Source organism: Triticum aestivum, chromosome 1D (genome assembly GCF_018294505.1).
Source record: "Triticum aestivum cultivar Chinese Spring chromosome 1D, IWGSC CS RefSeq v2.1, whole genome shotgun sequence".
Classification (NCBI taxonomy): Eukaryota; Viridiplantae; Streptophyta; class Magnoliopsida; order Poales; family Poaceae; genus Triticum; species Triticum aestivum.
Genome location: NC_057796.1, coordinates 189475544 through 189488320, shown reverse-complemented (window position 1 = coordinate 189488320; position 12777 = coordinate 189475544).

Sequence of the window (12777 nt, the reverse complement as noted above, 5' to 3'; positions counted from 1 at the left end):
GATTTCCAATCTCTAGTAAACAAGGCCCTCATTGATGAACGAGAGCACAAGCTTATACGTGACAACAAGCCTACCAATAATGATCACAAGCGCAAGTTTGAGCCTAGGAAGGATGTTCAGCTAGTGCAAAAGGCTCGTACATGGCAGCACACTCAAGTAGATTACAAGCCCAATTGGTAGCAGAATGTTAACAAAACCACTACTCATGTCAAGAATGTCATAACCAACCCGGTGCAAGAAGAATGCCGGTGCAACAATTCTTGTTCCAGTTGTGGGCAAATCGGACATTATGCCAGACAATGTTCCAAGAACGGCAAGACAAATGCTCCATTCAGTCCACAAGTCAACTATATGGGACCATACCCCATCCAGCAAAACATCACCAGACAAGTGCATCACCTCTCCATAGAGGAAGCCCAAGAGAACCCCGAACTCATCATGGTATGTTTTCTGTTAATAGGGTACGTGCAATAATTTTATTTGACTCTGGGGCTTCCCACTCTTTTATTTTGCGGAGTTTTGCTGCCCAAAACAAATTTCCTTGTTCGATTTTGAGCAAGAATATGCTGGTACAATCCCCGGGATCATTGCTTAGAAGCAATCTGGTCTGCCGTAATTTGGAAACTAATATCAACGGAGTCTGCTTTCCAACTTCCTTGATAGTCATTGAATCTGCCAAGTTGGACATTATTTTGGGGATGCATTGGCTAACACAATACCAAGTGTGCATTAACTGCGCGACCCGAGAAGTCACCTTAACAAGTCAGGAAGGGAAGACTACCAAATTATATGCCCGCCGAAGCATACCCAAGAAGGAAATGGTCTTCACCACTTTGGCTGACGAGTTGGGATTAATTCCTGTGGTCAGTGAATTTCCCGACGTATTCCCAGAAGAATTGCCAGGCATGCCGCCAGACCGAGAGCTTGAGTTTGCAATTGATCTTGTGCCCGGAACCGTACCGTTATACAAGAAATATTATCGGATACCTTCATCAGAATTAGTGGAGTTAAAGAAACAGCTTGATGAGATGCTCCAGAAAGGTTATATCCGCCCCAGCTCTTCACCATGGGGATCACCCGCAATATTCATGGATAAGAAAGATGGTAGTCTCCATATGTGTGTGGATTACCGTCAGCTGAATGATGTCACCATCAAAAACAAATATCCACTGCCTAGGATTGATGACTTATTTGATCAACTCAGTGGGGCAAAAGTATTTTCCAAAATTGATTCAAGGATTGGGTACCACGAACTCAAGATCAAAAAGGAAGATATTCCTAAGACCGTGCTCACTACCCAATACGGTCTTTGTGAATATACCGTTATGTCCTTCGGCCTCACCAATGCCCCTGCTTTCTTCATGCATATGATGAACAAAGTATTCATGGATTTCCTGGATAAATTTGTGGTGGTTTTCATTGATGATATCCTAATATACTCAACAAGTGAAGAAGAGCATAAAGGACACCTCAGATCTGTCTTACAAAGACTTCGTGACCATCAGCTATACGCCAAATTCAGTAAATGCGAATTTTGGCTCAAGCAAGTTGGATTTCTTGGGCATGTGCTGTCAACAGAAGTTATAGCCGTGGATCCGAGTAAAGTGAAGGACGTGCTTGATTGGCTAGCACCCATGACAGTATCCCAAATTTGGAGTTTCCTTGGATTAGCCAGGTACTACCGTCGTTTCATTGAAGGTTTCTCTAAGATTGCCAAACCAATGACAGAGATTCTCAAGAAGGATAAGAAATTTGAATGGACTAAGGACTGTGAGAAAAGTTTCAATGAGCTAAAAGTCAGACTGACAACAGCATCTGTGTTGACTCTTCCAGACATCTACCGCAGCTTTGATGTGTACTGTGATGCTTCCAGACAAGGTCTTGGATGCGTACTTATGCAAGATGGCAAGGTGGTAGCATATGCATCACGACAGCTACGACCACACGAAGGAAACTATCCTACTCATGATCTAGAATTGGCCGCGGTGATTCATGCTCTAAAAATTTGGAGACACTATCTCATTGGAAAAAGGTGTCAAATATTTACCGACCACAAGAGTCTCAAGTACATATTTACTCGGCCAGACTTAAACCTCCGTCAACGGAGATGGCTTGAGTTAGTCAAGGATTATGATCATGGAATTAATTATCACCCGGGTAAGGCCAACGTAGTTGCCGATGCACTGAGCCGGAAGCCTGTCAGCCTGAATACCATGGAGTCCTTGCCTCCCGAACTTCAGAAAGAGATCACTCAGGTCAAGCTGGTCATTATTGATACTAGTCTTGCTAATGTAATGGAAGTTACTCCTACCCTCGAGGATGAGATCCGCAAGGCCCAGTCAAATGACCCAGTACTACAAAAACATGCCAAGCGTATGTTAGAAGGGCAGACACAAGATTTCTCTAAGGATCAACTAGGTACACTTAGGTTCCGCGGAAGGGTTTGTGTACCAAATCAGGCAGACTTAAGAAAGAGGATACTGGCGGAAGCACACGAATCATCGTAGTCCATTCACCCCGGAGGTACTAAAATGTACGAAGACCTTCGGCAGATATTCTGGTGGGATGAATGAAGAAAGACATCGCCTATTTTGTGGCTTGCTGCGACATATGCAACAAAGTGAAGGCAGAACACCAAAAACCTGCTAGACTCCTCCAACCTTTACCCGTGTCACAATGGAAGTGGGATGACGTCTGTATGGATTTTATCACGGTCCTACCAAAGACTTATTTATGTCACTCCCAAAAATCCAATTAATTCTCATAATTTCTTTGGGTCGTATGTTTCTCAAATATGCCCAAACTTTCATGTCCTAGCCCAAGAATAATTCCCCAATAATTATTCTTAGTTTCTGTCCAGTGTGGCTTTCTGAAAAGGAAGTGCCACCTATACTTTCCTGATTGCTCCCAAACCTTTTGGGCATTCTCTTATGACCAAATCATTGCCTCATGCCAAAATTCAATTTTATTTGCCTAGACAATCTTCCTCAGCAAATTTTCAAACTTTTTATCAGACAGAAGGCATTGTGAAGGAAGTACTAGCTAGGAGTATCCAAATGAGTTGAAACTTTGCACACTCCTTGACGTGCTCATATTAGCACACCCCTCCAAGTTTCAGCTCCATCCCTTGATCTATGTGAGCACAGGATCAAATCTTTGATTCTGTTAATATTTTCAGGTTGTTAAGCAAGTATATTTTATATTTCTTCATTTTGGCTGAAAATTTACCAGAGCATTCTCTTGACATAAAACCTCTGCACCAAATTTGGGACCAATTCATCAAGCCAATATTTCTCTAGGATTTTTGCAAGTTTTTGGACACAGAGAATAGCTGTGAAAGAAGTACCATTTTCGTGAATCCAATTGGTATGAATTTTTTACAGCACCTCTATCTGTCCAAATCACTAGGCCTATGAGCGCGCTCTGTGCGCAGTGGCCGCATCCAGGGCGCCGTTTCTGCTTTGTCTGCTCCCCACTCGTCGTCTTCACGCGTGTGAGCATGTCCCTTGGCTTCACCTCGTCGTCGCCGTTCCCCAGGACCCCTCTCTCCCTCCGGCAGCTTCCTCACCGATGAAAGTCGCCGCGCGCCCACGGGCGAACAATGGCGGTTTGGCTCAGAGCTCGCCGTCTTCTTCCTCACTGCGCTCCCTTTGCCGCCTCTTCCCTGTGAGCTCTCCCTCCTGTTCCCTCTCATCACCTAACACCGAGCTCATGCGCGTGCACATGCATCCGTGGCGCCGGCCACGCATACGCGATGACGCCAGCGCGGCACCTCCCGCTCTTGCCTATTTAAGGCAGCCCCAAGCCCTCCCGAGCGCTTCATCAGCTCCACGCCACTCCCAGCACCCTCCCCGTCCACTCCATCCAGCTGGAGCGGCCCTCTTTGCTGCCCTATGCCGCCACGGCCGCCCCCCTGTCTCTTTTGATTCCGGCGGGTTAGACCTCCCCTCCCCACTCTAGCAGCTCCAGACGCCTCCTACTCCACCTAGAAGCCGCCCCGATACCCATCCTCCTTCCCCGGTGGCTCTCTTCCTCGAGTTCACTGGAGCCCGAAGACCCCATCCGTCGGCGCCCGTTTTGCCATCACCCTAGTCCACCCCGCCGTACGTGGATGGGCCCTGGAGGTGCACCGGAGCCCGCTGAGCTCATCCATGTGCGGAGCCTCGCCGGAGATGCCCTGTAGCTCCGGCAAGCCTCGTTGGGGCTGGCTTGCCGCAGCCAGGCACGGGCGGGAGGAAGAAGATGAGGCCGCCCCCTCCAGCTGACGGTGGGCTCCGTGGCCCCCACCTGTCAGCGTCCCAGCCCGTTGACCCGGCGAAGCTGACGTGGATAAGTGGAGGCGTATTCCCGGGAATACGTCTCCCGCACACGAAAGCGCATTTCTCCTCTACGCCGGGCTAAAATACATTGTCCTTTCTGGAAAACGTATTTTTAGAAAGGCGCATTCTGTTTTTCCAGCCAAGGGCCTGTTTGTGGTGATTTTATTATAGATAGGTCCCTGGCAGAAAAACCCTCGTAACTTTTTGCCCACAACTCCAAATGAGGTGATTCTAAAGCCCACTTCTTCATCTCGTCGAGCCCGTTCTGTTGGTATCATTTTCACCATGTGTTAACATTTTGAAAATGACCATTATGCCCTTGCCCTTAATCAGCCCCTCCGAGAGAGAAAGATTTCCGACAATTCTTTCCGCGAGCTGCTCGCATTTCTTCCCGGTGATTTCATCTACCCCAAGAAAGCCACACCCTCCAATTGCATGATTACAACGCAGTGACATGGTTTAAATCATTTGAACTTCTTTACAATATTGTTTTAGCTACATGTGATCTTGTTCATGGCATTTTCTTGGAGTATTATTTTGATCTTGCTATTCCCATGATATTTGCTTGGAGTTCTAGGACTTATATTTTGTTCATATTGAGGATGTCATGTTGCCTTTGGATTATTAGTGGCTTTTATGATTATTTTCATGGTGCTGTTGGATATGATATTTTGGAGTATTACTTTGGATGTCATGTTGCCTTTGGTTTATTAGTGGCTTTTATGATTATTTTCATGGTGCTGTTGCATATGATGTTTTCGAGTATTACTTTGGATGTCATGTTGCCTTTGGATTATTAGTGGATTTTATGATTATTTTCATGGTTTCGTTGGATATGATATTTTGGAGTATTACTTTGGATGTCATGCTGCCTTCGGATTATTAGTGGCTTTTATGATTATTTTCATGGTGTTGTTGGATCTGATATTTTGGAGTATTACTTTGGATGTCATGCTTCCCTCGGATTATTAGTGGCTAGAATTGTTTTCATCATGATGCTAGTTGATATTATGTTTTGGAGTATGATTTCGGAGATGATATTTACATGTGGATCTAAGGTGGATAGCTTGTTCTTGATATTTGAGAAGTAGTAGTATCGTTCTTGGATTCATCATGATAGTAGTGTTATAATATCCTCGGAGTATCTTGGTATGTTGTTATGATGCTTGGATTATTTGTTGGATATGCTACGACTTGGATTATAGGTTGATAGATGGTATCCGAGTATGAGTTAGCACAGTTATATTTTTGGGGTTAAATTCCGTCATTAGGTTGGTCAGGTGCCACCGAACGGGGCTTTTCCAGCGCAACCACATTTGCCTTTATGGAAAGGCCCTAATGCGATGCTATTGTCATGCCTCTCGCCGGTGCCTCCAACGAGGGAAGGTTATGCGCGGGCACTACCCTTATCAGGTAGAACGGCATAAGCCTTGTGTGCCCGTTGTTGTGATAGGTATACCTTTGTCCCTGTTTGGGACCGTTTTTGTTTTGCCACGACGGTGGCCGTTGGTGCCTTTGGTAGGCACTGGGCCGCCAGGACTGAACGCAAAGGGTGTGTTGATCGGAATGGTTGGGAGAGTGTCATGGCAGTAGATTGGTTTTGTCAGAATGCCGTTGGTCCACCCAAATGGGAGTGCGAGGCCATGGATTCCGGGGTGTGGGTAAAGTGCGCTACCTCTATAGAGTGTGTGTGTGTTGAATCTATCGATAGTCGCGTCCTCGGTCATGGGCATGGGTTCGTACTAGGTCACACCGTTCGATCAACACTCACATGACAGAATGACTTATAGGTGATTTATATGTTGATATATTGAGCAGTACAGATTGGCAGGATGTTGAAGATAATGTTGGGATGATCTTGACGATGATCATTCAGTTTGTGTTGTGGTCATGAGGTGATCATGTGGATGTACCGTTTGTGACCCGTGAGTGATCACTGTTTGCTTTTGATCACGAGGTGATTGAGATGGTATATTACTTGGCCGGTTAGCCAAGAGTGATATGGTTATGGAGATCTGAGATGTTGGTTTATCAGTATGGTAGTAGTTTCATACCATGCTTAGTAGTTGCTTCATCATACTAGTTATTAATTTAGTTAACATGTTTAATGCTATGTGATTCTCTTGCCTTGATGTTTATGGTTGTTCTGAGCTTGCAAGTACATTCAATGTACTGACCTGGCGTGTCATGCCAGATTGCAGGTGATGTCATGATTGCTTGATTGCTTCTCGAGGTTGCCGTGCGTGCGAGCTAGATCGCGTCCCAGCCAGAGTCCTTGCGGAGTGGAGTTCACCACCTTCGTCGTTGTTCCGCTGCTAGAAGTATTCCGCTGCTTCGAGTTGTTTCGCTGCTAGCATAGAGCAAGTGTAGTATCGCACGTGTAGTGTCACCGTGCTGATGTGCTTCTTCGTAACATCAGACCCTTGTATTTTTATTCTTGTAATAAGTGCTGATTTGTTCTATGTCAAGCAATGTTGTATTCTAGAGACTTCTCCTCAATCTCTGGGCTGGAATACGGGGCGTTCCTAAGGAGTGTGCAAAATTTCAACTCAAATGGCTTCTCTATGTGAGTGCACCTTCCTGATCATGTTTCTGGACCAATTTTGAAGTTACAAAGCAACTATATTAGTTTGTGCTCCATTATGCTCCAAAGCCTCCAGGATCGTAGTCCTTCCGTAGTTAATCATCCCAGACAACACCATTTGACCCAATCAGTATCCTGTTGATCAGCAGTGCTCTGCCAAGTTTGATGCAGTAAAATTCACTACTTAGTTTGCATTTAACCATAGCACCCCAGATCAAGCCATGGCCTCATCAATGCTCCATTTTGGAAGGACTATCAGCTAGACAACGTTTCGGGTGCTGTAGAGCATTGAATGCCCCGGTTCACATGGTGATGACGACGATGGCGTGCCTGTGCACGCGCTCTGTGCGCAGTGGCCGCGTCCAGGGCGCCGTTTCTGCTTCGTCCGCTCCCCACTCGTCATCTTCGCGTGCGTGAGCATGTCCCTTGGCTTCTCCTCATCGTCGCCGTTCCCCTCTCCCCTTCCGTCGGCTTCCTCACTGATGCTCGCCGCCGAACGCCCACGAGAGCACAATGCCCCGACATGTTTTAATGGCGCTCGGCCGCTTCTTCCCCATGCTCCTTTGTCCTCCTCCTCCCCGTGAGAACCTCCACTGCTCCTCCCCATGCGATTATTCATGCAACAGTTATAACATAGGGTGACATAGAACTAGCTCCAATTCATCAATGTAATGTAGGCATGTATTCCGAATATAGTCATACGTGCTTATGGAAAAGAACTTGCATGCCATCTTTTGTCCTACCCTCCCATGGCAGCGGGGTCCTAAAGGAAACTAAGGGATATTAAGGACTCCTTTTAATAGAGTACTAGACCAAAGCATTAACACATAGTGAATACATGAACTCCTCAAACTATGGTCATCACCGGGAGTGGTCCCGATTATTGTCACTTCGGGGTTGCCGGATCATAACACATAGTAGGTGACTATAGACTTGCAAGATAGGATGAAGAACTCACATATATTCATGAAAACATAATAGGTTCAGATCTGAAATCATGGCACTCGGGCCCTAGTGACAAGCATTAAGCATAGCAAAGTCATAGCAACATCAATCTCAGAACATAGTGGATACTAGGGATCAAACCCAAAAAAAAACTAACTCAATTACATGAAAAATCTCATCCAACACATCACCGTCCAGCAAACCTACGATGGAATTACTCACGCACGGCGGTGAGCATCATAAAATTAGTGATGGAGGATGGTTGATGATGACGACAGCGATGGATTCCCCTCTCCGGAACCCCGAACGGACTCCAGATCAGCCCTCCCGAGAGAAATTAGGGCTTGGCGGCGGCTCCGTATCATAAAACGCGATATATCCTTCTCTCTGATTTTTTTCTCCCCGAACGTGAATATATAGAGTTGGAGTTGAGGTCGATGGAGCACCAGGGGGCGCACCCAGGGGGCAGGCGCGCCTCCCACCCTCATGGACAATGTGTGGGCCCCCTGGCCTTGATTCTTTCGCCAGTATTGTTTATTATTTCCAAAAATAATCTCCGTGAAGTTTCACGTCATTCCGAGAACTTTTGTTTCTGCACAAAAATAACACCATGGCAATTCTGCTGAAAACAGCGTCAGTCCGGGTTAGTTCCATTCAAATCATGCAAGTTAGGGTCCAAAACAAGGGCAAAAGTGTTTGGAAAAGTAGATACGACGGAGACGTATCAACTCCCCCAAGCTTAAACCTTTGCTTGTCCTCAAGCAATTCAGTTGATAAACTGAAAGTGATAAAGAAAAACTTTTACAAACTCTGTTTGCTCTTGTTGTTGTAAATATGTAAAGCCAGTATTCAAGTTTTTAGCAAAGATTATGACTAACCATATTCACAATAACACTTAGCTCTCATGTTTACTCATATCAATGGCATAATGAACTAGCAAGCAATAATAATAAATCTCGGATGACAACACTTTCTCAAAACAATCATAATATGATATAACAAGATGGTATCTCGCTAGCCCTTTCTGAGACCGCAAAACATAAATGCAGAGCACCTTTAAAGATCAAGGACTGACTAGACACTGTAATTCATGGTAAAACAGATCTAGTCATAGTCATACCCAATATAAATTAATAGTAATGGATGCAAATGACAACAGTGCTGTCCAACTGGTGCTTTTTAATTAGAGGGTTATGACTCAACATAAAAGTAAATAGATAGGCCCTTCGCAGAGGGAAGCAAGGATTTGTAGAGGTGCCAGAGCTCGATTTTTGAAATAGAGATAAATAATATTTTGAGTGGTATACTTTCATTGTCAACATAACAACCAAGAGATGGCGATATCTTCCATGCTACACACATTATAGGCGATTCCCAAGCAGAATGGTAAAGTTTATACTCCCCCACCACCAACAAGCATCAATCCATGGCTTGCTCGAAACAATGAGTGCCTCCAACTAGCAACAGCCCTGGGGGAGTTTTGTTTGCAGTTATTTTGATTTGATTTGCATTAAGCATGGGACTGGGCATCCCGGTGACCAGCCATTTTCTCGTGAGTGAGGAGCGGAGTCCAATCCTCTTGAGAATAACCCGCATAGCATGGAAGATACAGACAGCCCTAGTTGATACATGAGCTATTTGAGCATACAAAACAGAATTTCATTTGAAGGTTTAGAGTTTGGCACATACAAATTTACTTGGAACGACAGGTAGATACCACATATAGGAAGGTATGCTGGACTCATAAGGAATAACTTTGGGGTTTAAGGGATTGGATGCACAAGCAGTATTCCCGCTTAGTACAAGTGAAGGCTAGAAAAAGACTGGGAAGCGACCAGCTAGAGAGTGACAACAGTCATGAACACGCATTAAAATTAATAAACATTGAGTGCAAGCATGAGTAGGATATAATCCACCATCAACATAAATATCGTGAAGGCTATGTTGATTTTGTTTCAACTACATGTGTGAACATGTGCCAAGTTGAGTCACTCGAATCGTTCAAAGGAGGATACCACCCTATCATACCACATCACAACCATTTTAATAGCATGTTGGCACGCAAGGTAAACCATTATAAACTCCTAGCTAATTAAGCATGGCATAAGCAACTATAATCTCTAATTGTCATTGCAAACATGTTTATTCATAATAGGCTGAATCAGGAGCGATGAACTAATCATATTTACAAAAACAAGAGAGGTCGAGTTCATACCAGCTTCTCTCATCTCAATCAGTTCATCATATATAGTCATAATTGCCTTTCACTTGCACGACCGAATGATGTGAATAATAATAATAGTGCACATGCATTGGACTAAGCTAGAATCTGCAAGCATTCAATTCAAGGGAGAAGACAAGGTAATATGGGTTCTTGGTTAAATCAACAATAATGTATATAAGAGCCACTTCAACATTTTCATTATGGTCTTCTCCTATCGACCCCAAAGGAAAGAAAAGAAATAAAACTATTTACACGGGAAAGCTCCCAACAAGCAAAAAGAATAACAAGAAATCTTTTTGGGTTTTGTTTTTAATTACTACTACAGCTAGAAAATAAACTAGCTAAAAGCTACTACTAATTTTTTTAGTTTTCCTTAAGGTTTTTCAAACACACAAGAAGAAAGCATAAAAAGGAAAATAAAATAGCATGGATATTACAGTGAAAAAGTATGAGCACCGACAACTAGCATGAGTGTGTGAATATGAATGTAATGTCGGTGAGAAATACGTACTCCCCCAAGCTTAGGCTTTTGCCCTAAGTTGGTCTACTGCCACGGCTGGCCTGGGGGATATCCAAAGTTGTAACTCGGGTCGTACTGAGATGCAGCGGCTATTGCACCATGGGCTGCAGCTTGGAGGCGAGCTGTCTCAGTCCTCCTCTCGTACTCGTTCACCTCCTCCCTGGTTATAACATGTCTCCCTTTTGCCTGAAAGTCAAAGAAAGTAGGAGCACGGAGAGCGACGTGATAGGTGCGTCGTCTGTCAAAGATTAGTCGGTACTGGAGGAATTGATCGTTCCTCTTAACAAACTGATGACGAACCATAGCCTCATAATCTAAATATACCAGAGGCAATTCAATATCATACTCGCGTATGGGTATATCAAGAAAATTAGCTAAACGGGTTGCATAAATTCCACCAAAGAAATCTCCATTAAATCTATTATTATGCAACCTACGTGCAACAATGGCTCCCAAATTATAATGTTTATCTCCTAACACAGCGCTCCTGAGAACACTGAGGTCGGGGACACACATGTGACATGCTTCATCCTTACCATTTATGCACCTACCTATGAAGAGAGCAAAATAAGTATAGCAGGAAAATGAATGCTCCCTATGGTAGCTTGTGTTATATCTCTAGACTCCCCCACAGTTATACTAGAAAGAAAATCTCTAAATTCAGATTTGCGAGGCTCACTAGTGCTACCCCATTGTGGAAGTTTGCAAGCAGTATTAAAATCCTCCAAGTCCATAGTATAAGAATTTTCATAAAGATCAAATAGGACAGTTTGAGAATTGCGTGATGATGAAAATTCAAACCTTCTCAAGAAGGAATCAGTGAGATAGTGGTACTGGCAGCACTTATCTGCCTCGAAGCTCTCTAGATCAGCGTTACGCACGTATGCATTAAATTCCTCCTTGATTCCTACTCGATCCATAAAGTCCTCTAACGGCCATTCACAAGCCCGCACTTGAGCTTCCCTCGGTGGTTCATCGTCCGCATCACGTATTGCGAGCCTGGGTCCTTGCTTCCTTGAAGGACCACCTTCGTACATTTTCCTAAACATATTTCTTCCTCTGAAAAATTTCTGAAAATTTTAGTAACTTCAAATAAAAGTGGACCAAACTCAACAAAATTGATAGCAACTACTCCCACAAGTGCCTAGAGACTATATCATGCATTAGAACTACTTGGGACCAAATAAATTTGACATGCAAGCTCAAGAACGGGGTCACCTAAGCAGCAAAAATTTGCAATGAATAAAGCATTAGAACAAAAATTAATTGGACCATTGGAGGAGTCACATACCAAGGAACAATCCCCCAAAGCAGTTTTGTGAGAGGTGCTTTGAGCAAGGAGATCGAAAATGGCAGCAAGATGAGTAAGAACTCGTGCTTGATCTGGTTGGTGATTTTTTTGGGAGGGAGAAGGAGTGTGTGGTGGCTGGAATAAGTGGAGGGGATCCACCATGGGCCCACGAGGCAGGGGGCGCGATCAGGGGGTGGGCGCGCCCTGGACCCTCGTGGCCAGGTGCTTGCACCCCCTGCTGTGTTCTCAGTGCCAGATATTCTCAAATATTCCAGAAAAAATCATATTTCATTTTCGGGGCATTTGGAGAACTTTTATTTTCAGGGTATTTTTTTATTGCATAGATAATTCAGAAAATAGATAGAAAATACTATTTTTGCTTTATTTATTCTAAATAACAGAAAGTAAAAGGAGGGTACAGAAGGTTGTGCTTTCTAACTTCATCCATCTCATGCTCATCAAAAGGAAGCCACTAACAAGGTTGATCAGGTCTTGTTAACAAACTCATTCTGAATCGCATGAAACCAGAGAATTTTCGAATAGCACTAGGTTACCTCAACGGGGATATGCACGTCCCCAATAATAAGAATACCATATCTCTTTTTGACAGTAGGAAGAGGAAATTCAAAACCTCCAAAAATAATCGATGGAATTTTTCCAATAGAATTGATACTGTGGACTTGAGGTTGTTTCCTCGGAAAGTGTATCGTATGCTCATTACCATTAACATGAAAAGTTACATTGCCTTTGTTGCAACCAATAACAGCCCCTGCAGTATTCAAAAAGGGTCTTCCAAGAATAATAGACATACTATCGTCCTCGGGAATATCAAGAATAACAAAGTCCGTTAAAATAGTAACGTTTGCAACCACAACAGGCACATCCTCACAAATG